The 23,803-nt window shown below is 33.4% G+C and overlaps 1 non-coding gene and 1 pseudogene across 1 annotated transcript; one reads left to right on the top strand and one right to left on the bottom strand.

Annotated features, from left to right (window-relative positions):
* The first annotated feature begins 3,100 nt into the window (after positions 1–3,100).
* LOC110662413 (beta-glucosidase 24-like) lies at positions 3,101–12,712 on the top strand (annotated as a pseudogene).
* A 9,214-nt stretch (positions 12,713–21,926) lies between these two features.
* LOC131180529 (small nucleolar RNA R71) lies at positions 21,927–22,033 on the bottom strand. Its single transcript, XR_009149296.1, has one exon. It is a non-coding gene; the product is annotated as a small nucleolar RNA R71 (small nucleolar RNA).
* Positions 22,034–23,803: the final 1,770 nt, after the last annotated feature.

The following is a 23,803-nucleotide window of genomic DNA, read 5'->3' as shown; positions in this document are numbered from 1 at the left end:
AAATAATACCCATTTCTTTACATTTTTTCCCAATTTGGAGAGAAATATTTTAGGTTAAATTCAAGAAATTGAGAGATATAATTTCTCTTCCTTTCTCCTCTTTTATCTCCTTTATATGATATCCAAACAAGAAAATTTAGGGAAATCAAAAATTGTTCTTTTCTCTTTTTTTCATTTCCGTCAATCCAAACAAAGCTAAACCAAAATTAAAAACTAGAGAGACTCCAATCAATATCTTTACTGCTCTTTGAAACGCTTTTATTAGCACATCAGGATCGTATAAGTATGACCTGTTAAATATCCCTAGTTAAACTCTAACCTCAAGATATACAAGATCCATTTTTGAAGCCAAAAAGCATGCTATCTCCAATATTTATAACTAGCATTTCCAAGCACAACCCAAAATCCTTCTTTTTCTTGTATTTGTCTACATGTTGTCACCATGATACTCACCTAGTTCCATCGCAGTACCGCTTGATCTTCTTCTCCACCTCCATTTGCCCATGGATGGACTCCATCAAAAGGGTCTTCACAAGCAAAGAAAAGCTGACTTTAAAGATACTTGGAATCATTCATGCCTCTTTGTAACTATCTGTTTACCATTCTATTACTGCTATTTGACATTTTGTTATAAATTTGCTAAATTTTGATTATTTGGCTCGTTCTCGTCAGTTGGATGGCTCCAATTTCTTACTAGTATGATTATATTTTCTGGATTTGATTTATAGTGGTTCTAACAAAAGATAGAATCACATTTTTTTTAATGTAAATTCTAAAATATTATAGGTACAATCAATTGCATCTGCACACCATATGTGTTTTTCTTTCTTCTGTTTCCTTATATCCTTATGGAATGCGTGCTGTATTAGTTACTTAAAGCTTTTGGGTTCACAAGCAAATTACATATATTAGACTATTTAGGTATCACTAATATAAATATTTGTTCTGTTATATTTCATGATATATCAATTGAGAAAGGAAAGATTTTTTTTTAAAAAAAAATCAAAAGATCCTTTTTTTTCAGATGTTTATATTTGTGAAAATTGAAATTTTTTAGCTTAACCATATTGGTAATAAGTTGACATAAATTACTTTACCTGCCTATATTAAATTGTAAGCATATGGAGTCTTTCTGTGAAAGCTGCTTATATATGCTTGGTTGGACTGCAAGGTTTTCTTGCATAATAGCTTTATGCATGTGTTGTAAACCAATTCATTAGCTTGGTTTTCTTTTAATTATTATTTCCACTAGCAACAGGTTGAAAAAGTTATTAAAATTTGTCTTTCTTATCTAGCGACGTCGTTTACAATAACGTTATAATGCACAGAGCTTTGTATGCATGGTTTCTTTGGGAAAACTATCTTATTTGTTTTCATGTGCTTTCTGATGAAGGTGTTGTGCAAAGCATTAAAAGGTTTAAAGGTTAGAACTGAAGAAGAACACTCACGATATAAGAATCTTGAAAGGTTGAATAAAAGGTGCACTACCTCAATGGACATCTCATTAAGATCTTATTAAATTTTGCATAGATAAATTTACAAAGAATAACTTTTTTTATTTTTAATCCCTCAAATCTTAGTTTTGTTTCATTGGACTACAAGTTGCAATGTGTATTTTTTTGTTTTTGTAAGCATGTCTCCTTGGGTTGTCATATGATCCAAAACCCCTAAGTCTGAAATCCATTTATGGTTATGTGAAGGAAAAACAACTACTTTACCAACAAAATTTGCAGCTAGACCTATAACTTTATTGTTACCTAAGTTTAGAAGAGCCATCAATTGTGTGCACGGATCCTTGGACAACCCATTGATAGGGAACCTACAATTTCCTCTGAGGTCTGAGTATTGTTGGAAGATTTTTTGCATCATGACTTGCCATTATTCTTGTTCTTTCCGCACCAGTTCTGATAGCCATGTAGCTTAAAAAAGTCTCTTTGATGTGGCTAGCTCATTTACAATGTTCACAAAATAACTTTGAAACATCACAAGTTGAAGAAGTTTTATTGCTAGTAGTCATACCTTTTGAATCACCACCCTCTACTATGGTTTTCTCCTTTGAAGCCAAGATTTGTTGTTGGTGTTCCTTTTAAGTAATCAAAGCATAAGTATAAGATAATGAAGATAGCGACTCTGTGTTTAATATTTGAGATCTGACAACATTATATTTGTCATGCTTCTCCTTCTCTGAAGCTAAAGCTTTAGTAGCTCTATAGGTATAAGATGGAATCGACAAATAAGAACCGCATTCATTCCACAGTCCCTTCAATCTAGTGTAATACTAGACCACCATTTGATCTTTTGCTATGTATTCATAATGTCCATTTTAAACTAGAATACATAGGGAGCCTTACCTTGAAAAATACATTCTTCCAAATCCAACCATAATTCTCTTGTTGTGTCAAAATAAGCCACGCTATCATGTAAAGAATTAAAAAAAGCTAAGATATCACCATAGAATTGCAGTTGATCCAAGCAGTTAATTTTGGCAAATTTTGTTGCAGACAAGTGAGTGTGCCACCAATGAAACAAAATTGGTTTTTCATAACAAGAGTTGGTCATGGCTCTATGTTAGGTTGACTAATTGTCATCCTTGAGCAGGAAAGGAACAAGAGAGACTCTAGAGTTATCAAATGGATGTAAAACATATGGTGATGAAGATTGATTAGCTGAAGTTGTCATAGAATTCTGGCCTGAATTCTCTGCTATAGGTTTTTTTAGCTAACCTACTATGATTCCTTGTTAAATTTGGTATCTGTCATGTACTTGATGAAGTAAGGCTACTGCTCTTATAGATACATTGTGTAACAATACAATAAAAAAATCAGCTAAATACAAAATTATAGCCTATAAAATCTATGCAGGAAACTATTCACAGTTGAAGAAGTCTAAGGAATTTGAACTTCCTGATAATGTGGAGTGCGCCGGAAGACCAACAACTGTTAATATACTTTAATTTAGCTTAATTTATAATATCATGAAAGATTAGATGCAGAAACCATGGATGCAATTCATCACATGGATGATTTTAGGCCTTTGAATGAACTCTATATAAAGGGAGCATTGCCAAGAAGTGAAAACCACACAAACACTTGAAATCATTATGGCCATGACTATTAAACACTCTCTTCAACTATTAGGGATGCTTGTTTTGATCATAAGCTTGTTGGCTCTTACTAAGCCAACAATGGCAAATGATAATAACAATGATATCCCTTATGATTTTAACCATAGTTATTTTCCAGATGACTTTATTTTTGAGACAGCCGCTTCTTCTTACCAGGTATATAAATCTTTATTCAATAATGGTGACCTCACTTGGGATTAATTGTAGTAGTGAGTGCTTTCCCGACATCTATCTATTTCCAAATAAGAATATATATTCACACTCATGTTTTACTTTCTCTAACTAAAATGATGAAGTTAGATAAAATAACTAATGAAATAAGTAGATCATTATTGTTTCTTCACTAACTATTTAGGAATATATGTACTACTAATTGTTTATGGTATTTAGATTGAAGGTGAAGCAACCTCAATGGGCAGAGGACCTAGTATTTGGGACACATTTTCCAAAGAGACTCTAGGTATCTTTGTGTGTGTGTGTGTTTCTATTGATTGAATCTAATTAAGTTAATAAGTCTTAATTATTTCTATGTAATCTTGCAGACAGGATATTGGATGGTAGCAATGGTGATGTTGCAGTTGAGTTCTATAATTGCTTCCAAGTATAATTATCATTTTTTTTATTTACTTTTTCTTTGCCCTCAAAATCCTTGTTTATTATGAACAATAAAATTAAACAAAATTTACAAAACTACTGTTGCAGGAAGACATTCAAAATGTCAAAAAGATGGGTTTTAGTGCTTTTAGAATGTCTATATCATGGTCCAGAGTCATACCCAGTAAGTATTTTATCAAGTTTAAATCTTTCAACTTATGTCTGCTTTACATGAGTTTTTTCACATAATATATTTATGATTTTCTAACTTTGTTTCTAAAATTTTGAATGTTCAGGTGGAAGGAGACATGAAGGAGTGAATGAGGAAGGGATTCAATTTTACAATAATGTTATTAATGAAATTATAAGCAATGGTAATAATTATCTATTTTTCTTTTAAAATATTGGAACTGGCAAAAAGTAGTTTTATGCATGTGATATTTATAAAACATGTTTGAAATTCTATTATTAAAGGCCAATGTTTTTTTTCCTATTTTAAAAGCATAAACATGAAATATTTAATGGAAAATTTGAACAAAGTATTATTGAAATTAATTAACTAGCTTACATTGTGTTGTAGCTCCTTAATATTTTTATTTTTCCAAGGGAAAGCATTTAAACAAAGGGGAAAGTAATCTTCTAGTTCCTTATTGAAGTTGCAAAATTACACCAATCTTCTAATTTATTTTGTTGTAAAATTCAGAACTAGAGCCTTTTATTACTATTTTTCATTGGGATACTCCTCAAGCCCTACAAGATAAGTATGGTGGCTTTTTAAGTCGTAATATTGTGTAAGTATACAACTTCATATTGTGTTTCCAAAATATTAAAGGTTTCAATTTTGTTTAACAATAATATTCTGATCTTAAAATATCTTATCAAACAATTACATAAAATATAGGGAAGATTTTCGTGACTATGTGGATCTTCTCTTTGAAAGATTTAGTGACCGAGTGAAGTATTGGATGACTTTGAATGAACCATCAGCTATTGTCGAATTTTCCCATGATGATAGAGTTTTTGCCCCTGGTCGATGCTCATCTTGGGTGAATCGCCATCTTGGGTGAATCGCCAATGTACTACTGGAAATTCAGCTACTGAACCTTACATAGTTGCCCATCATCTACTGCTTTCTCATGATATAGCTGTAAAACAATACAGAGAGAAGTACTAGGTGTATATAACATCTTTCTTTTTCTTTTTGTCAAGTAAAGATGTATTTAAATTTGTTCTTCATATTATACTGATTGTGTAGGCAACTCAAAATGGTAAGATCGGGATAACACTCATTACCTTTTGGTATGAACCTCTCTCCAACAGTACAGTTGATATAGAAGCAGCCCAAATAGCAATTGATTTCATGTTTGGATTGTGAGTCATTATTCCAAATTAAGCTAGTAATTAAGCATTTATTATGTACACAAATTATTGATTAATAATCACACTTTTTTCATATTTTCAGGTGGATGGATCCTATAACTTATGGCAGATATCCAAGAACCATGAAAGATTTAGTTGAAGATAGATTGCTTGAGTTTACCTATAATGAATCTCGATTGCTTAGAGGATCATATGATTTTCTTGGATTATAATACTACGCTGCATATTATGCACAACCAAATGCTACAATTGATCCAAATTACATTAGATACAAAATCGATAGTCACGTTATTGAGACTCATAAGTTCACATAAATATATATATATATATATATATTAAAGTTTTTTTTTTCTTTGAAAAGTTTAATCAATAACATAGTAAATTTCTTTTTCTTTCTTTTCACAGCTTATGACAATGATGGTAACCTTATTGGTCCAAAGGTTAGTATGCAAGAAAATGAATTGATAAAAATATAATAAAGAGAGAATTACATGTTTATGGATGATATCATTGACATATAAATCAAAATTTGCAAGCTTACTCCCCTTGGTTTTACATTTTTCCAAAAGGTTTCCGATATCTTTTGAACTATACTAAAGATACATACAATGATCCAATAATTTACATTACTGAGAATGGTAAAGTAGTTAATATTTTTCTCATATAGGTATATACTGACTAGTTAATAATTACAACTATACTTTGATTTGACTTTTAAGCTTTTTTATACACTATTTCAAGGGTTGATAATTTTAATAATGGAACCCAGTCCATTGATGAAGCACTTTAAGATGACTTTAGGATAGACTATTATCGAAAACATATGTGGCATGCATTGGGATCTCTCAAGTGAGTTGATACTAATATAGAGTTATATCAAAATTCTTAATTAAATATCCTAATGATTGCTAGTTTTTGTAGGGAATACAATGTTAATATCAAAGGTTACTTTGCATGGTCATATATAGACAACTTCAAATGGAACATTAGTTATACTTCAAGGTTCAGTTTGTACTATGTAGACTACAAAGATAACCTGAAAAGACACCCCAAGCATTCAACTAATTGGTTCAAAGAATTCTTAAATATTACTCGAAACAATATCTACAAGGTACATCAAGGAATTCAAGGAAGGTTGGCAAATCCTATATACAGCCTACAAGGTTGCAAGTTGTGACTTTTGTGTGTCTCTTACAATTGAATAATATCATTGGGCCACTACTAAGCTCCAATGACCTAGCTTATGTTGTAATAAATTTTTCGTGATCTGTCCATTGCAAAAATTCTAAGTGTCTTATTACAATTTTCTCATTAAGACTTGAATTTCAAATCTCATAGTTTTAGAGAGGACTTCAGTACATTTTTGAAATAAATTTTATTATCTTTTTTTTATTAATTAATGTTATTATATTTTGAAATTAATCTTTGAAAATATTAAATAATATTTTTTAAAAAGGATAAATAAATGGATACCAAATCCTTTTGTTCCCTTCTCCAACTTCTTAGTATGGCACTGCTGGCTAATTCCATGTTCATGATAGGTGGCCCTGCGTATTCTACCACCAACTACACTCCACGCTTTTTCTATTTCTCCACCACAAAGTAATATTAGGCATTGTCAATCGCATAAAACTTTTTTAGGAATTGGGAATTCTAAATTTTGAATTTGTTATTTTTTATGTGGCTTGAATTTTAGATATGTCTTAATGGATCTGAATTGTGACCCTACTTGAAAGCCTCGCATTGCGACTCGATTAGAATAAAAACTGAGGTTTCTGAGGGCAATGACCTCTGTGATATGGAACAATATAAATATTATAATATTCTACCTTTTGCAGTAAATTTGTGAGATATTTGAGAAATACACTAAGGTTAGGGGTTGAGATTTCTAAGTGATTGTATCTTACTCTTTTTCATCATAGTGGAATTTTTTTCTCTTGTCTTATATGTGGATGTATACCTTATGGTCGAACCATGTAAATCTTGTATTATTCTTCTTCTCTTTTATGTACTGTGTGATTGTACAATTATTTGTGTGCCTTGATTTGCATGCCTGTTATAACAAGCTGGTATCAAAGCTTTGTGCATGAAATCTAGGGTTTACAGATGGCATCAGCTTCAACGAAGTATAAAGTGGAAAAATTTAATGGTGGATTGAGTTTTAGTCTGTGGAAGATTAAAATCAAATCTTCCTTGATCCTGCAAGGTCTATGGAAGGCAACCGAGGATAACTTTCCAGAGGGTATGAAAGAGGTAGACAAGGCTAATTTAAAAGAGAGAGCCTTGAGTGCGATTTTTATGAGCATCACTGATAATCTCCTATGTGAGGTTATTGGTGAAAACTTAGCGTCTATGGCATGGAAGAAATTTGAAGAGTTGCATTCCACTAAATCGCTGACTAACCATCTCTATCTAAAGAAAAGACTATACAATTTGAGAATGAGTGATGGTACGCTTATTAAAAAACATTTGGATGAATGTAATTCAATCATTATAGACCTAAAGAATATTAATGTTGAAATTGATAGTGAGGATTATGCCTTTATTTTGTTATGTTCTTTGCCACCCTCCTATGAGATTTTTGTTGATACTATGTTATATAGGAAAGATAGCATTTCATTAGATGACATTAGTAATTCTCTAAAATCGAAAGAGTTGAAAAAGAATTTTTCAGATAATAGAGAAAGGGCTGAGGGGGAAGTTTTGGTAAGTAGGGGAAGAACACAGTCAAGGGAGGGTTCTTCCAATAGGAAGAAATCTAAGGCTAAGTCTAAGTAAAAAATGAAAAAGACTAACTATTTTGAGTGTGAGGAGCAGGGTCATTATAGAAGAGATTGTCCCAAGTTAAAAAATAAAAAGGGAAAGCAATTAGAAAGTTTTATGAATGTGGTTAACAAGTTTAACGATTTTGATGGCAATGGCAGTGCTAGGGAAATTTTATCCTTGAGCTCAGATCATGGACAGAATTCTTGGATTCTTGATACTAGTGCTACTTATTACACGTATCCACACTGAAGTGGTTTGTCACTTACAAACAGATGAGTGGTAAGGTGTTTCTTGGCAATGATTGCGCATTACTTATGAAAGGAATTTGTAACATCATATTGAGGATATTTAATGGTGTTGTCAGAACTATGGAGTGTTGGCAAGTTCCAGGACTGAAGAGGAACCTGATTTCTCTTGGGACACTTGACTCTCATGGATTCAAATATCTTGCAGAGAATGGAGTTCTCAAAGTGTGTAGAGGCTCTATGGTACTCATGAAGGGCAGTTTAGTTTCAGGATTGTGTTTTTTTTAGGGCGGTATAGTTTTAAGGGAAGTTATAGTAGCATTTAGAAGCAATAATCAAAATTATACTTAATTGTGGCATCTGCGTCTTTGTCATATGAGTGAAAGAGGGTTATCTGTGTTAAGCAAGTAGGAATTGTTAGACGGGAAGAAAACAAAATCTGTGGACTTTTGTAACATTATGTGTTTGACATACATATCAGGGTGAAATTCGATAAAAAGGCAGTGCACAAGACTAGAGGAACAGTGGTCTTAATAGGTCTCTTCCAAGAGTAATGTTAGGTACTTTATGACTTTGATTGATGATTACTCTCAAATGATTTGGGTGCATTTTTTGAAAACAAAAGATGAGACATTTTCAACCATTGTAAAGTGGAAGATGATTATTGAGAAGTAGAGAGAAAAAAAGGTCAAGCATCTTAGAACTGATAACTAGTTAGAAGTTTGCAATCAGGAGTTTGATGCATTCTGCAGCAATAAAGGTATAGTGAAACACCACACTTGTACAAGGACACCATAACAGAATGGTATTGCAGAACATATGAACAAAACATTTTATGACAAAGCATGAAGCATGCTCTCACATTCAGGATTGGGAATGGATTTTTGGTCTAAAGCAATTAATACAACCTCTTTCTAGGTTAATAGATCTCCATCTATAGCTAGTGTAAAACTCCTTTTGAGATCTAGTCTGGTTCACTCACTGATTACTCTCAATTAAAAGTGTATGGTTCCCTTAGTTATGCTCATGTAAGGGATGGTAAGCTTAAGCCAAGGGTAAAAAAATGCATATTTCTAGGGTATGCATCTAGAGTGAAAGGCTATAGGTTGTAATGCAATAATCCAAAGTCTCTAGGGTCAATTATCAGTAGGGATGTGACATTTCATGATTCTGCTTCATTGGATAGTTAGAAGGAGAAGTTAATAGCAGAATCAGATCTCAGTGTTAGAGAACAGGTGGAGCTTAAGGTTGATACTGTTAGTAGTATGTCCTAGAGCATATCATTTAGTATGGATCTTGTACATCTTTTATTAATAAAAGGCATTTTCACTTTTCCGTTTCCATAATATATTTATGTGTAATAGAAAAGGTCCATTGATATTTTGTTAGAAATATTATTCTTAAGTTGTTATGAATATGAGTGACAATATTTCTAGCACAAAGTATCATAAATAGGTTCACAATAAAGGATACTTCACAATAAGGACATGACTTATCCAGAAAGATTGTATTCATGTTTGTTCCCAAGTTATTTATATGAGATATAAATAAGATGGAATGGTGAGTCTCATGCCATATAACAAATATGATAGGCACTTATACATGATAAGTAGGCCGAACCAGTGACACTTATGACAAACACATGGAGTTTACTCTTGTCAATGTATTGTCATAAATCATATCAGTGCATATAATCTTTAGACCTGAGATAGCACAGTTATCTTGTGTATAGGTGGTTTGAGTTTGATACTGCTTTCATACTTGTACTGTGTATGAGTATATGGGCATGTGTTGGCTCCTACTAGTTATATATGGAGGTAGGTGTTGATCAAGATGGAATTTGTTCCTCTAAGTAAATAGGGATAAAATCCTATATTCATTTAATTGTTCTTGATGTTTCAAGTTCCTCGCCAGGACAGATAGATTTATTCAGAAAGAGTTTCTGATGAGAAAATCTTTTTAATCAAGAACTCGAATTAAAAGAGAACATAATATTCATATCAAATAGGTTTTGACATAAACTATGACTCTAGCTTGAGTTGGGATTTTGTAACAGAGAGATTCTAGTGCATGGTAACATATGATTATAGGTTCATTTAAGGTAAACCTTATTACTAATTGGGTGGCCATGGCATGCTATGCTAGGTGTTAACCATGGTCTATAAGGTGCATAAAATGATTTAGAGAAATCATTTATGGTAAGAAAGAGTTCTGATGATATTAAGAGTTGATATCATATCTCATTGCCAATTAGTGATAAGCCTAGTAAGTCACACACATACACAAGTAGTCACCTAATTAAATATGATTTAATTAATTAATTAAAGAATTTAATTGATTAATTAAATAGGTTTGGTTTGCAATTAGATTGCAAAGTCCCTAGCATAACTTGAAACCAAATCTAGTTTATTAGATGTACAGTATAAGTTAAATTTATAATTAAAGTGTTTAAATATGAATTTAATTAATGAGAAATTAATTAATAAAGATTAATTAATTGATTTATATTTGATATAAATTCATTAGAAGAAGAGAAATAATTATTTTGGGTTGAGAACTCAAAATTAAGACACAGGGGCATTTTGGTCATTTCGCAGGGTGACATGTGGCACTATGAGATGGTGACACATGGCACTACACATAAGCTTGTCAAATATCTTTTAATCATGTAAGATGATTAAAATTAAGATTAAATATAGGTTTGACACTTGGCACAATGTGATTGGGTCAATTAAACCTAGAACCAATCAGAGGGTGACAAGTGGCAAGGGTTTAGTGTGTTGACCTAGCTATTTAAGTATTGTTATGAAAAAAAAATAATACAACCAGCTACTGCTCTCATTTGTGCCACCACCTTGAGGTTCTCCATCTCTTCTTCTTCATCTCTCATCAATTCAAAGAGATTGAATTCAAAGAGATTAGCCATCAATCTCTTGAATTAAAAATACTAAAAATTGTTTATAGTGTCCTGTTTATATCTTTAATCTCTTAAAAGGCAAAACTTGATTTTCTAATTAATAGAAAAAACTTTAGAAGCTGTTCAAGGGCTGTCATAGGTGTTCTTGATATGGACAAGCTAGAGGGACAACATCTGGTGTCCTGAAGACACATCTCAAAGGCGTAAATACACTGCAGTACATCAAGAGGTTAGTGTGTTTGTTCTTGATTTAATCTAGGGTTCTAAAATTAATCTGATTAATTTTAAAATCTTAAATGGCAAATACATATTCAAAAACATATTAAAAGAGTTTTAATATATTTTTTATCATTGAAATCAAATAGATAAAAATAAATCTTGCATGATGCATGTGACCCTAGGTGAAAATTTTTGAATTCAATGGTATAAACTTATGTTTTTCATGCTTCCGTTCCTTCAGATATTTTAGCAGTTTAGTCAAGTGATTCAAAAGATGAAGTGTAAGATCCTGTTCCACAAGAGGATGCGCCTAAGTAATAGCAACAAGAACCATATAGCATTACAACTGGTAGGGAGAGAAGACAGATCAGACCCTCGCAAAGGCATGCAAATGCAGATTTAGTTATCTTTCCCTTGTCAGTTGTTTAGACAATTGATGTACATGAACCCATCTTTACAGAGAAGCTATTTCTTGTTCAAATGCATATCATTGGGTTGGTGCTATGAGTGAAAAAATTGAATCTCTTCATAAGAATCAAACTTGAGAGCTTGTAACATTGCCTAAGGGATAGAAAGTGTTAGGCTATAAATGGGTGTTCAAGAAAAAGGAAGGCACTCCAAGGGTTGAAGCACCTAGATATAAGGCACAGTTGGTAGCAAAAGCTTTAGTTAGAGGGAGGGGATCGACTTTAGTAAAGTGTTTTCTCCAATTGTGAAGCACAAAGAATTTCTATCAGTGTCTTACTTGCTATGGTTGCTCTTCATGATCTAAAGCTCGAGCAACTAGATATGAAGACAACATTTTTGCATAGTGAGCTAGAGTTGCAAATTTATATGAGTCAGCCTAAGGGATTTGTCATTCCAGGTATGGAAAACCATGTTTGTTTGCTTAAGAAATCTTTATATGACCTGAAACAGTTGCCTAGGCAATGGTAAAAAAAACATGATACATTCATGGTTCGTAATGGCTTTATTCGTAGCTCATATGATAGTTGTGTGTATGATAGAAAGCTTTCAGAGGATTCCTTTGTCTATTTCCTATTGTCTGTAGATGACATGTTTATTGATGCTAAAAGAATGTCTTAGATTAACATTATGAAAAAGTAGTTGAGCGATGAGTTTGAGATGAAGGATTTAGTTGCTGCAAAGAAGATATTGGAAATGGAAATTACTAGGGATAGAAGTGTTGAAAAGCTTTTCTTATCTCAGCATGCTTATGTTAAGAAAGTGCTTAAGCACTTCAATATGAATAATGCTAAGCCTGTGACTATTCCGTTTGATGCCCATTTCAAGTTATCTGCAGACATGTCACCAAAAATAGATGAGGAGATGGAACACATGTCTAGTGTTCCTTCTTCGAGTGTTATTGATAGCATCATGTATGCTATGGTTTGCACCCGACCTAACATTTCACATGCAGTTAGTATTGTGAGTAGATACATGGTGTGTCCTAGGAAAGAGTATTAGCAGGCAGTGAAATGGGTTCTGAGGTATCTGAAGGGTACTATAGATGTTGGTCTAACATTTGATAAGGCTAAGATGAGTAATTCAGTTGTTGGCTATATGGATTCAAATTTTGCAAGGGACTTAGACAAGAGGAGATCTTTAAAAAATTATTTGTTTAATCTCTTTGGAAGCGCTATTAGTTGGAAGGCAATATTGTAAACTACAGTTGCTTTGTCCACTATAGAGGCTGAATATATGGCTTTAGTAGAGATAGTAAAGGAAGTTTTATGGTTACAGGGTTTAGTGAGTGATCTTGGGTTAACATAGTACAAGCCAATAATGTTTTGTGACAGCCAAAGAATCCGATGTACCATGAGTAAACTAAACACATTGATGTCAAATATTACTTCATTTGAGACATTATATCTCAGGGGATTATAGTTGTGCAGAGAAAGTGTTGTGGTGATTTTGTTGATGATTGAGGGAATTCAAGCCAAGGGAAAGAATTATTATTTTTTATGTGGCTTAAATTTTAATATGTATTTATGGACTCGAATTATGACCCGACTCAAAAGTTTCACATTGCGACCCGATTAGAATAAAAAGTGAAGTTTGTGGGGGCAATGCCCCCCCGCGGTATGGACTAGTATAAATATTATAATATTATGTCTTTTATAGTAGATTTGTGAAATATTCGAGAAACAAACTGGGGCTAGGGTTTGAGAGTTCTGAGTGATTGTATTTTACTCTTTTTCATCATAGTGAAACTTTTTTCTCTCGTCTTGCTTATGGATGTAGACTTTACAATCAGACCATATAAATCTTGTATTACTCTTCTTCTATTTTATGTACGGTGTGATTATGTAACTGTCTATGCTTTAGATTTGTGTGCCTATTATAATAGAATTAATTTGATTATGGTATTTTACAATTTCATTCTTTTGATCTCAATGTTAGCTTTTACTAATTCTTGTGGGGATTATTTATTCAACTAGAATATCTCTAGCATTAAGGCTTCCTCTAATATCTCTAGTATTCAATTTTTTCATTACTTTTTCTTCTATAATATTAAGTGGAATTTTAATTTAAAATTTGAAGTAAATTCAAGTATATATGAGTTCAACTTAACAAAAACACTATTTTGAAACATTGTTGATTTTTTTTGGGAAACAATCCCTTAAGGAAAGTGATGAAGAAGCTAGAACCTCCTATTCTTCACCATCCCCGCTCTGTCTCCTCTATTTATCTTGAAAATTTTCCATAAGATGTAGATTCACAATACCTAAAGAAATTATTCTCAAAATTTTGGCACATCGAAGACATGTCCATTCCTAATAGACTTAACAAAAGGTTAAAGAGGTTCAGTTTTCTCACAATCCATGATAAAAAAAAATTCCAAATCTTTTATTAAGTATCTGAACACTGCATGGATTGACTCATACAAATTACGTGCTTATCCAACCCTGTCTCAAAGAACCAGAAAGCAAAAGCATCATTTTAGGCACTACAACTCAAAGCAAGAACTTTTTCACAGCAGCGAGCAATTTGTTTCAGAACGAAAAACACAATAGTCATTAACATCATGGTCATCATGCTACAAAGCAATGGTTTAACAGAGTTATGCATAGGAGCAACCCAATAACTAAAACACACAGGAAAGAAATTTTTGATACCAAAAGAATAGGGAAAGAAACTCATTTACCTCACTAGGCCCATCTCCCTTCAACTTTGCACAGAGAAGCATCTGATAAGAATGATTCTTTTGACTTTCATCCAGGTTTTCCAACAACACCTATATTACTAAAGGTCCCTTTGAACTATCCTTTGAAAATCTTGAGTGGCTCCAACATAGCACAGTTGGCATCCTCAAGCAACCCTCCGAGCACTAACAATCCAAGCCAACCTCCAAGTAGATGGTGTCTTCTCCATCTCAACCACCCTTATGGGTGGCTCTACCATTTTGCTAACTTTCTATCTATTAGAAGATATGAAAGCATTCACCTCTCCCCAAAATGATTGGTTATCGTAATGGTTCTCTTTTATGGTGTCGTGGGAAGAAAAATTCATTCCTACAAACCGCTTTGCCTAGTTTCACTGCCATGGTGTCCCACTCCATCTGTGGTACCTCTGAATTTTTTATTTGGTTAAGCAAATTCTGTGGTACCTTCATTTCACTAAATACCTTCACTTCAAAGAGATTAAAGCTTAGCTCAACTAGAATCTTGATATCCACATCAAATTTAAATTTTATTCACAAAATTGAGGTTATCGACTTAGATAAAAAAAGATATCACATTACTCTGATTGAAGATAATGGAATAGATGCCTTCATAATGGCGGGGAGCTTCAATCAACCGTCCTCTTCACCTGCAGTGTCATTCTCCTCTTCCTCCTCATCATTCAAAGCTTCTCCACATGTCTCAATTGAGCACATGCAAGGCACAGACATGCCTCATCCCCCTATGGTTTGCTTTCCTTATCCCTAAGGTTTGATGAAACTTGTTATCCTTCGTATTCCAACCTAGAGCTTAACAAACAAGAACAGCTCGATGGCACATAGTTGACATCTCTAATTTTTAACTTGTTGCATGTTGAGGACATCCTGCCCAAGGACCTAGTGGTGCTAGAGTTGAGCAATCGACCTGTGAAGATTAATGCCTCTCATTTCCAGCCCCCTTTGCATCCTACGTCTTTTAAAGTTGAACTAGGGCCTATTGTGTTATATAACTCTTCAAGTCAAGATTCTGTTTGTAGCCAGTCTTTCTACCTTACATCCCATACCCTTCTCAAGCCTAAAACCATCTAGCAATCATCCCATTTGAGCCTACTAAGCAAGCCTAGTCGTTAGCCTCTAATCACAATAAATGCCTCAAGCTTTCTTGCTTACTCAAATAGAGGAGGAAATAAAAATTAGTTACAGACTTGCTTGGTCTCTCACCTAAACTGGCTCGTGGTGGAAAGAAATAGAAGATCGGTAATCGTGGGAGTAAAGTCGTACGTCCAACTGATAGCGACATTTGCAGGATGAATTTGATTCATAAAAAAGTCAAGGTTGTGGAAAAATCATTGGAAAACATTCTTAACCTTGAACATAAAGCATGGGAGACTATTTCTATAGGCAAGAAATTGGGTATAGTGTTCTTGAAGCTTGATGAGGTGGTGGTGCAATATTTCCTAAAATAAATTAAGGATAATATGAACCTATTTCAAGAAATTAAAAAGTAGAAGCTTCTGTTTTCCTCTCAACTTTTGACCTTTGATCACTCCACAAGCCCTAAGTTTTTGTCATTTTCAATTTCTTTGCATTTTGATGTCTTGTATCTTCAGAGGTTCAAATTTTATCTTCCTGATTGTTATTATTTTCCTTGTCTCAGTCCCTTTGAGTCTGGTGTGTAGTTTCATTAGGTTTTGTTCTTGTTTCTAAGCTTTCTTTTGTTTTTGTTAGGTGTCTCAATGTCTTAGTCCTCCTCACTTGCGTTGGTGCTTTTGTGGCTGCTTTTTTCCTTTTGTTTTCCTTTGCCAGCTTTCTTGGCTTTTAATAATTTTTACTAATCAATATATATATAAAAATAAGGGTATATTCAACTAACTATTAAAAACAAAAAATTTTAACTAAAATACATTTGTCAATTTATAATTAAGGGTAAAATAGCTAGGAATGTGATTATATTCATTTTAAATTTCATTTATTAATTTCAAACGACAATTTGAGAATTGAATTTAATTTCAAATAACTAAATTATATTATAAATTATTTAATTACATTGAATTATAACATGAAAATCATTCTAAACGGGGTGTACAAGAAAATGGAGTAATAACCATTCTTGTCTACCCTCGCCTTGAGGGTGAGTCATAACTACTAGTAACACTCGCTTAAGTTGGCAAAAATTTTCTTAAAATCTACTGCTTAATCAATCAAATTTATGAAAGAGTAATTAATCAAATATGCTTTTTTGGATGCATTTGATATAAAAGATCTTATTTGAAAAAGAGTTTTATAACCATTTGATCAAATATTTGTATCAACATTTGTGCATAATTAATTAAAACCTATATAATGAATGCATGATTTGGATGTAAATATTTAATCCAACAGTTGTTAAGCTTATTCTCATATAAAATCGAATTTATAATAGCCATAACCCACTTTCTTACCCTCAATGCACTCTCTCACTGCATCATCACTTTTTCGACATACAACACTCTATATACCAAGTGTAACACCCACAATTTTTTGACGTTTGGAATTTCTATCATTGATGGAATATTCTGGCAAATTTTGAAGATTCCAAAGGTAAGGGAATGGTGGTGGAAAGGTATGTATATGTTTGCATGTGTGTAGGGTTAAGTATAGGTATATAAAGTGATGTGGGGAGTCTAAGTTCAAGTGTAAGAGCAAGTGAGAAACTCAAGCTTCTCTTTTGTACAAAATAGATGACTTTTGATAGCCAGAAGCATGACTTTTGACAACTGAAAGTCCTTCGATAGTAAGTGTATAAAAGGGCTAATGGTTTGTTTTTCTATTAAAAAGAAGCTTGAACTCTCACTTCCATCTCTTACAAAACTGCTATGACATGCAAATGGTTTTCTAAGGAGAATTTCCTTGCCATTTCATGTTTTGAGGCTTGATTCTCCTTTTGGAAAACCTAGTGAGAATGGATTGAAGCTGGGATCACCAACTCTCCTTCTTTTCAAGGGAAAGAGGTAAACTCTCCCTTCTTTTTATCCTTTCGAAGGATCTAAGTATGTTTATTAATGTTAGCATTGTAAGGCTTATTTTGCATGTGAGGCTAAGAAGTTTGAATCTTGGTATGGTTGAGTGGAAATTGATGCATGTATGCTTAGGGGTATGTTTTTCATGTTGGGTTTTAGTGTTTTGATGCTGAATAAGGTATTGTTCTTGATTTTTGTTACGTTTAAGTGTTTATAGGGCTTCAATGATTAGTTTCCTTAGTTTAACCTAAGGATTTCTTATTAATGTGATGTTTGAAGTTTAGTAGAACCTTGAATTTAGGTTCATGTTGGTTGTATGTGTAACTTGAGTTTGAATTCAAGTTGTTTTAGGCCTTAAGTATGTGTTAGGATGTTTGGATCATGTTTTGGGAGCTTGGACAGTGTTTTGGTGTTATAGAAAGTGAGATTCTACAGGTTTTTGACTTGAGAATTTTAGAAATTTCTAGGTTCAGCCATCGAAAACCATTAGTTCGACAACCGAAGCATGCAATTTCTTAAGAAAATCTAGAAAATTTCTGAGCACAACAGCCAAAGTCTAGGACTTATGCAGCTGCAGTAGCTATTGTTCAAAATGGGCAGTCGATGTCTAAGGTTTCGACAACTGAAGTCAGCTGAACTTTGCTCTACGAGCCTTATTTTTCCTTTAGTTCTAATACTCTAAAACTTGATTTTACTATCCAAAAGGATCTAGAATTGTTTATATGTTGTATGTATAGAGTTTTAAAGCTCTGAATAACTCTCTAGGGTCCGATGTTTATAGGAACAAGCTTAAGGGACTCAGAAAGTCAAGGATCTGAAAATAGCTACCATTCATGTTTAGTGGTTTATAGGTTGTAAGAGGTGAGTAACACTAACCTTAATGAATGTAATTTATTTTAATTAAACTCATGATTATCCATATGCATCATTTCATTATTTATTAAGGTGTATGTATCTAAACTAAGAATATGTGGCATTTGCATATTTATTGTTGATGGTTAAATGACTTTGGATGACCTACTGTCCTCCCCCATGTTATGTATATCTTATGTTATGATGTGATCATGCATGATATGTGGTGTTAAGACTAGGTGAGGCCTAATAAGCTCCTGACACACTATTTTTAAGCGAAAGTCCTGAGGAGCTTTTGTATATGCCGGGCACATTGGATATATTACTCATTTAAGTAAAAGTCTTGAGGAGCCTCTGCATGAGCCAAGCATATTGGATTTAGGAGACTATTGGTGACAAGTCCATCATTTGTGAAATGTTTATGATGAGAAAATTCATTTGGATGATGCATTGCATATGCATGAAATGAGAAAGATAATTTCTATACGTGTGGTTAGTTTACTCACTAAGCTTTTAGAAACTTACCCCTCTCCCCTAACCCCTAGTTTGGGTCATTACACCAAGAATGGTACTATATGAAAAGTTGAGTTCCAAGGAATTTAACTCAAATGTGATTGCTATACATGTCAGGCTGAGTCGCATTCAAATGTGTTGAAATTGAGATGTTTTATTGCAATAATTTGTTGATGCAAAGTAATGACTCTTAATTGACTACCAAAAGACATGCTTTTGCATATAAAAAGGAAGCTATTGGAAAGAGCGTGTGAGTATTTTGGGGTGGCCATTAATGAGCATTTTCATTGGTAGTTACTCCTCCCCCTTTTTCTTCTTTTTTTTTTTGTGTGTGTTTTTCCCAATAATCACTAGATCTATATAAATATATGCTTGTCTTTAGTCTATTCTTATCGATAGATATATCACTTTCTTTTGGAGGATTTGGTGTCTCCTCTGTTGTGAAGATTTGGTATCTACTACTTTGCAAGGATTTATTATTTCCTCAATTGCAATGATCTTTTTTTTTTATCATTGAGTTATTAGGTGTTTATTAGGATCAAAATATATGGATTTTTATTGTTAGGAGGGAAGATGGTTCAATAGAGAGAATTGTCTCTTTTAATTAAGAAATCTGATGGTGGTGATGAGGTTGGAGGTGGATTAATGAGACAGCACTTACACTTCATGATCTTTGAGAAGATTTACTTGGAGAGTTGGGTTTAGCTTCTTCTTTGAAGGAGGAGGATGGTGATAATGAATTTGTTGCCTGTTGCACTCATTTCATATAGGCATTTTAGGATAGTTTTGATCCATTTTACTCTTATATTTTAGTATATTTTATGTTTTTAGCTTTATTTTAGCCTATTTGTCAATTTTAGTTACTTTATATTTGATTTTTGTAATTTTGTTATTATTTATAGGTTTTTGTGGCAAATTGAGGGTCAATGAGTGCATTAGCAATTGATTTGAAGAAATTTGGAGTCCCTTAAGCATGGAGGAAAGTTGGAGAAATCAAGCCTTAAAAGATCAAGTTAGCCGAAATTTGCTTGAGACTTTGCTTATGATGCTGCTCAGGGTATGCCATATTGCTTAACCTTAAGCCGCAAGTCAAGCACAACTTAAATCCTACACATTCAAGCTTTCATCCCAAAACCTGCTGAAAATTGCTTGAGGTCCTACTTAGGATAAGCAACAGTGCTTAAGGTATAACACAGGTCAAGCCAAAAGTCAAGCATGAGCAGAAAAACTCATTTTATTCCAAACCTACCAAGATTTGTTGAGGGTCCGCAACCTTAGCGCATAAAGGCAACCATCGGCCAAAATTATCGGAGAAGCCGCTTAGGGTAAGCGTACCCTGCTGCATCGTCGTAACTTGGATAACTCTGTTGACATGGATATTTTTACACCTCATTTTTTATCCACTCCTTGGCTCTTATATATTTTTAGGGCAATTTTTTGGACCATATAAAAGCATCATTTTCTAGTTTTTGCCACAAGAAGTAACAAGAGGAAAGAATAAGGAACAAAAAGGAAAGAAAAATTATAAAAGGAGAAGGGAAGAGGACACCATTAATTCTGCAGAAGAAGAGCTGCTGCTGCCATTTTTGAAAGCTCCAAGACTCAGAGTTTTTGGTCTCTCTACTTGGGTTTTTCTATTTTTAGTCCCCTTATCGTGTTTTTGTTTACTTTTCCATCAATCTCTCTTGCAAATAACAACATGAGTGAGTAACCTCTTTGGATTTCAGAGTTGAAAAATACGTTTTAGATTAATTTGTGGATTTGAACTAGATATTTCCATATTTTATATAAATATGAGTTCAGATTCCTTTCTTACGTGCTTAATTTACTTGCCTAATGTTGGTACCCATTGGGTATTGTGTTAATCTTTGATTGAAGGACCGAAAGGTGAAGGTCATTGATAGATAATCAAGGATTGGAACTTAAAATTACCTAGATTTAGAAATAAACTAGGGTTTTAAGAGAAATTAATGATTGGTTACAAAACTTAATGGGTTTTAAAGTAATCAAATATTATACGAAAGTAGGTTTGGTTATTTTAAATCACACTTTGGTTTACTTGAAAAAGATATCAAAGAAATTTAGAATCAATCACCTTCAAACTCTATTTTCTCTTAAAATTGAAATACCCAAGACAAATCCTAATTAATTTATGCATAAAACCCAACTCTGGAATCATCTTTATCATAATTATACTTTGATTTAAATTACCCATTATTAATTTAGTTCAATTGCATTTAGATTTAGAATTTATTTGCTTGCTCTTTACCCATTCCAATTTAGATTCATCAATTTACTTTGCTCATTTACATTTACCATTTATTCATCAATCATTAACCCAAATAATCGCTTCATTCATAGTTTGGTACTCAAATAGCAAATCCTCGTGGGAATGATACTTGACTTATCACTCTATTACTTGGTACGATCCGTATACTTGCGGATTAGCCCATTAAGTTTTTGGCGCCGTTGTCGGGGATTTGATTTTTGTTTGATATTGAACGATTGTTTGTTTGGTTAATTTAGGCATTTTATTTTATTTTTAATTTCTTTTACCATTTTACTTTGAGAATTTATTTATTTTGTTTTTCAGATACTTTATTTTATGCGAAGGACAAAAAATGAAGAAATCAATTTATTATTTGGTCCAGAAATAGAAAAGACAGCAAGAGCTTTAAGAGCAAAAGCTAAGAGGAGAAAAGTTGAATTTAAAGCTCAACAACAACAAGAAAGAGCACAAGAGCAAGAGCAGGAGCAACTACAAGAAGAGATGGCCAACAACAATAACAACCTTTCTGTGAAGGATCATGCCTATCCTAACATTGGGGATTTCATGCCAAGTATCACAAGACCAAGAGTAGAAGCTAATAATTTTGAACTGAAGCCTGCGCTATGTCAGATGGTATAACAATCACAATTTGGGGGAAGTCCGAGTGAAAGTCCACATGTTCATTTAGCACACTTTCTTGAGATTAGTGATATGTTGAAGATAAATGGAGTTTTTTATTATGCAATTCGACTCAGATTATTTCCTTTTTCTTTGAAGGACCGAGCTAGAGAGTGGTTACATCCTTTGCCGCTGGGTTCTATCACAACATGGGATGAACTTTCTTAAGCATTTTTAGCTCAATATTTTCCACCAAGCAAGACAGCTAAGCTAAGAAATGAGCTGACTTTTTTCAAACCTAGAGATGATGAGAGCTTGTATGAAGCATGGGAGAGGTACAAGGATTTGCAAAGGAGATGTCCACATCATGGGATTCCTAAGTGGATGCTTGTTCAACACTTTTACAATGGAGTTTCACCAGCTATTAGAAGTACAATTGATACATCTTTTGGAGGTGATCTTATGGAGAAATCTGAAGATGAAGCTTTTTCTACTCTGGATAGAATTGCTTATAATAACTACCAGTGGAGTTGTGAGAGGAATGAGATCAAGAAACCAGTTGGTATGTTTGAGCTTGATGCCTTGAATATGATTAATGCTAAGTTTGATGCTTTGATAAAGAAGATGGAAATGCTAAGCATGAAAGTAGATTCTTCAGTTGGAGGTTCAAGTAATTTAGTAGATGTTGAAGCTGCAAATGTCAATTATGCAACTGATTTTCCTACATTTGGTTAAGATTTTTCAAGTGAGCAAATGGATTATGTGGGGAACTATAATCAAAGACCAAGTGGTAACCCATTTTCTACAACTTATGATCCAGCATTGAGAAACCACCCTAATTTCTCTTTGGGAGGTAAACAAGGACAACACCAGAATTTTCAACAACCTTCTGGGTATCAACAATATTAGAATTTTCAGTAGAATAGAGGTCCTCCTCCTGGGATTCCTAAGCCTCAAAATGCACCTGCTCCACCACAACCACAACAACCTCCACCACAACAAGCACAACCAGACAAGACAGCTAGATTGAAAGCCATGATTGAGACTCTATTAGTAAGCCATCAAAGTCAATAAGAAATAATTTCTCAATTGGCATCTAAAGTGGATCAAATGGCAACACACAACAAGATGTTGGAGAATCAAATAGCTCAACAAGCTAGCTCTTCAAATAGTAAAGCATTTGGGAAGTTCCCTAGCCAACCTGAAAATTCAAGAGAGCATTGCAAGGCTATTACATTGAGAAGTGGAAAAATATTGGAGAATGGAAATAAAAAGATTGAAGAGAAAGTTAAAGAAGAGAAAAATAGAGAAGGAGATGAAAAAGCTGAAGTTGAGATTAGAGAAGAAATTGAGAAAGAGAGTTCAGTGGAAGAAAAAGGAAGTAAAGAGAGAGAGTGAAGAGGAGGAACCTAAATATGTAGCACCTAAAGCTTACATGCCACCTTTACCGTTCCCACAAAGGTTCCAGGAAGCAAAGTTAGATAAACAATTTGGGAAGTTTTTGGACGTATTGAAGACTTTGCATGTGACTATTCCTTTCACTGATGCCTTAGCACATATGCCTTCATATGCTAAATTTTTAAAGGAGATTTTTGTCTAACAAGAAGAAGTTAGAAGAATTTGAGACCGTAGCTCTTCCAGAAGAAAGCAGTGCTATCTTACAAAATAAGCTTCCACCTAAACTAAAAGATCCTGGTAGTTTTTCCACACCATGTCACATTGGAAATATCAGTATAGATAAAGCTTTATGTGATCTTGGAGCCATTGTTAGTCTGATGCCATTGTCTATCTATGAGAAAATGAAAATTGGAGAAATGGAGCCTACCACTATTTCACTGCAGTTAGCAGATCGATCCATTAAATTTACAATTAGGGTGATTGAGAATGTTCCTCTAAAAGTTGGAAAATTTTTCATACCGGTGGACTTTGTAATATTGGAAATGAAAGAGGATGTACACATTCCTATTATTCTTAATAGACTTTCCTTGCTACTGATGGAGCTGTGATTGATGTAAAGAATGGAAGGCTTACATTAGAAGTTGGGGAAGAAAAAGTTGAATTTAATCTGTTCCAAGCAATGAAAAAGAAAGATGATTCAAATTCATGCTTGAGAATTGATGTGGTAGATGAAGTGGTTAGAGAAG

Source organism: Hevea brasiliensis, chromosome 5 (genome assembly GCF_030052815.1).
Source record: "Hevea brasiliensis isolate MT/VB/25A 57/8 chromosome 5, ASM3005281v1, whole genome shotgun sequence".
NCBI classification, from domain to species: Eukaryota; Viridiplantae; Streptophyta; class Magnoliopsida; order Malpighiales; family Euphorbiaceae; genus Hevea; species Hevea brasiliensis.
Note: the sequence above shows the minus strand (reverse complement) of the source record. Positions and strands in the feature narration are given on the sequence as shown.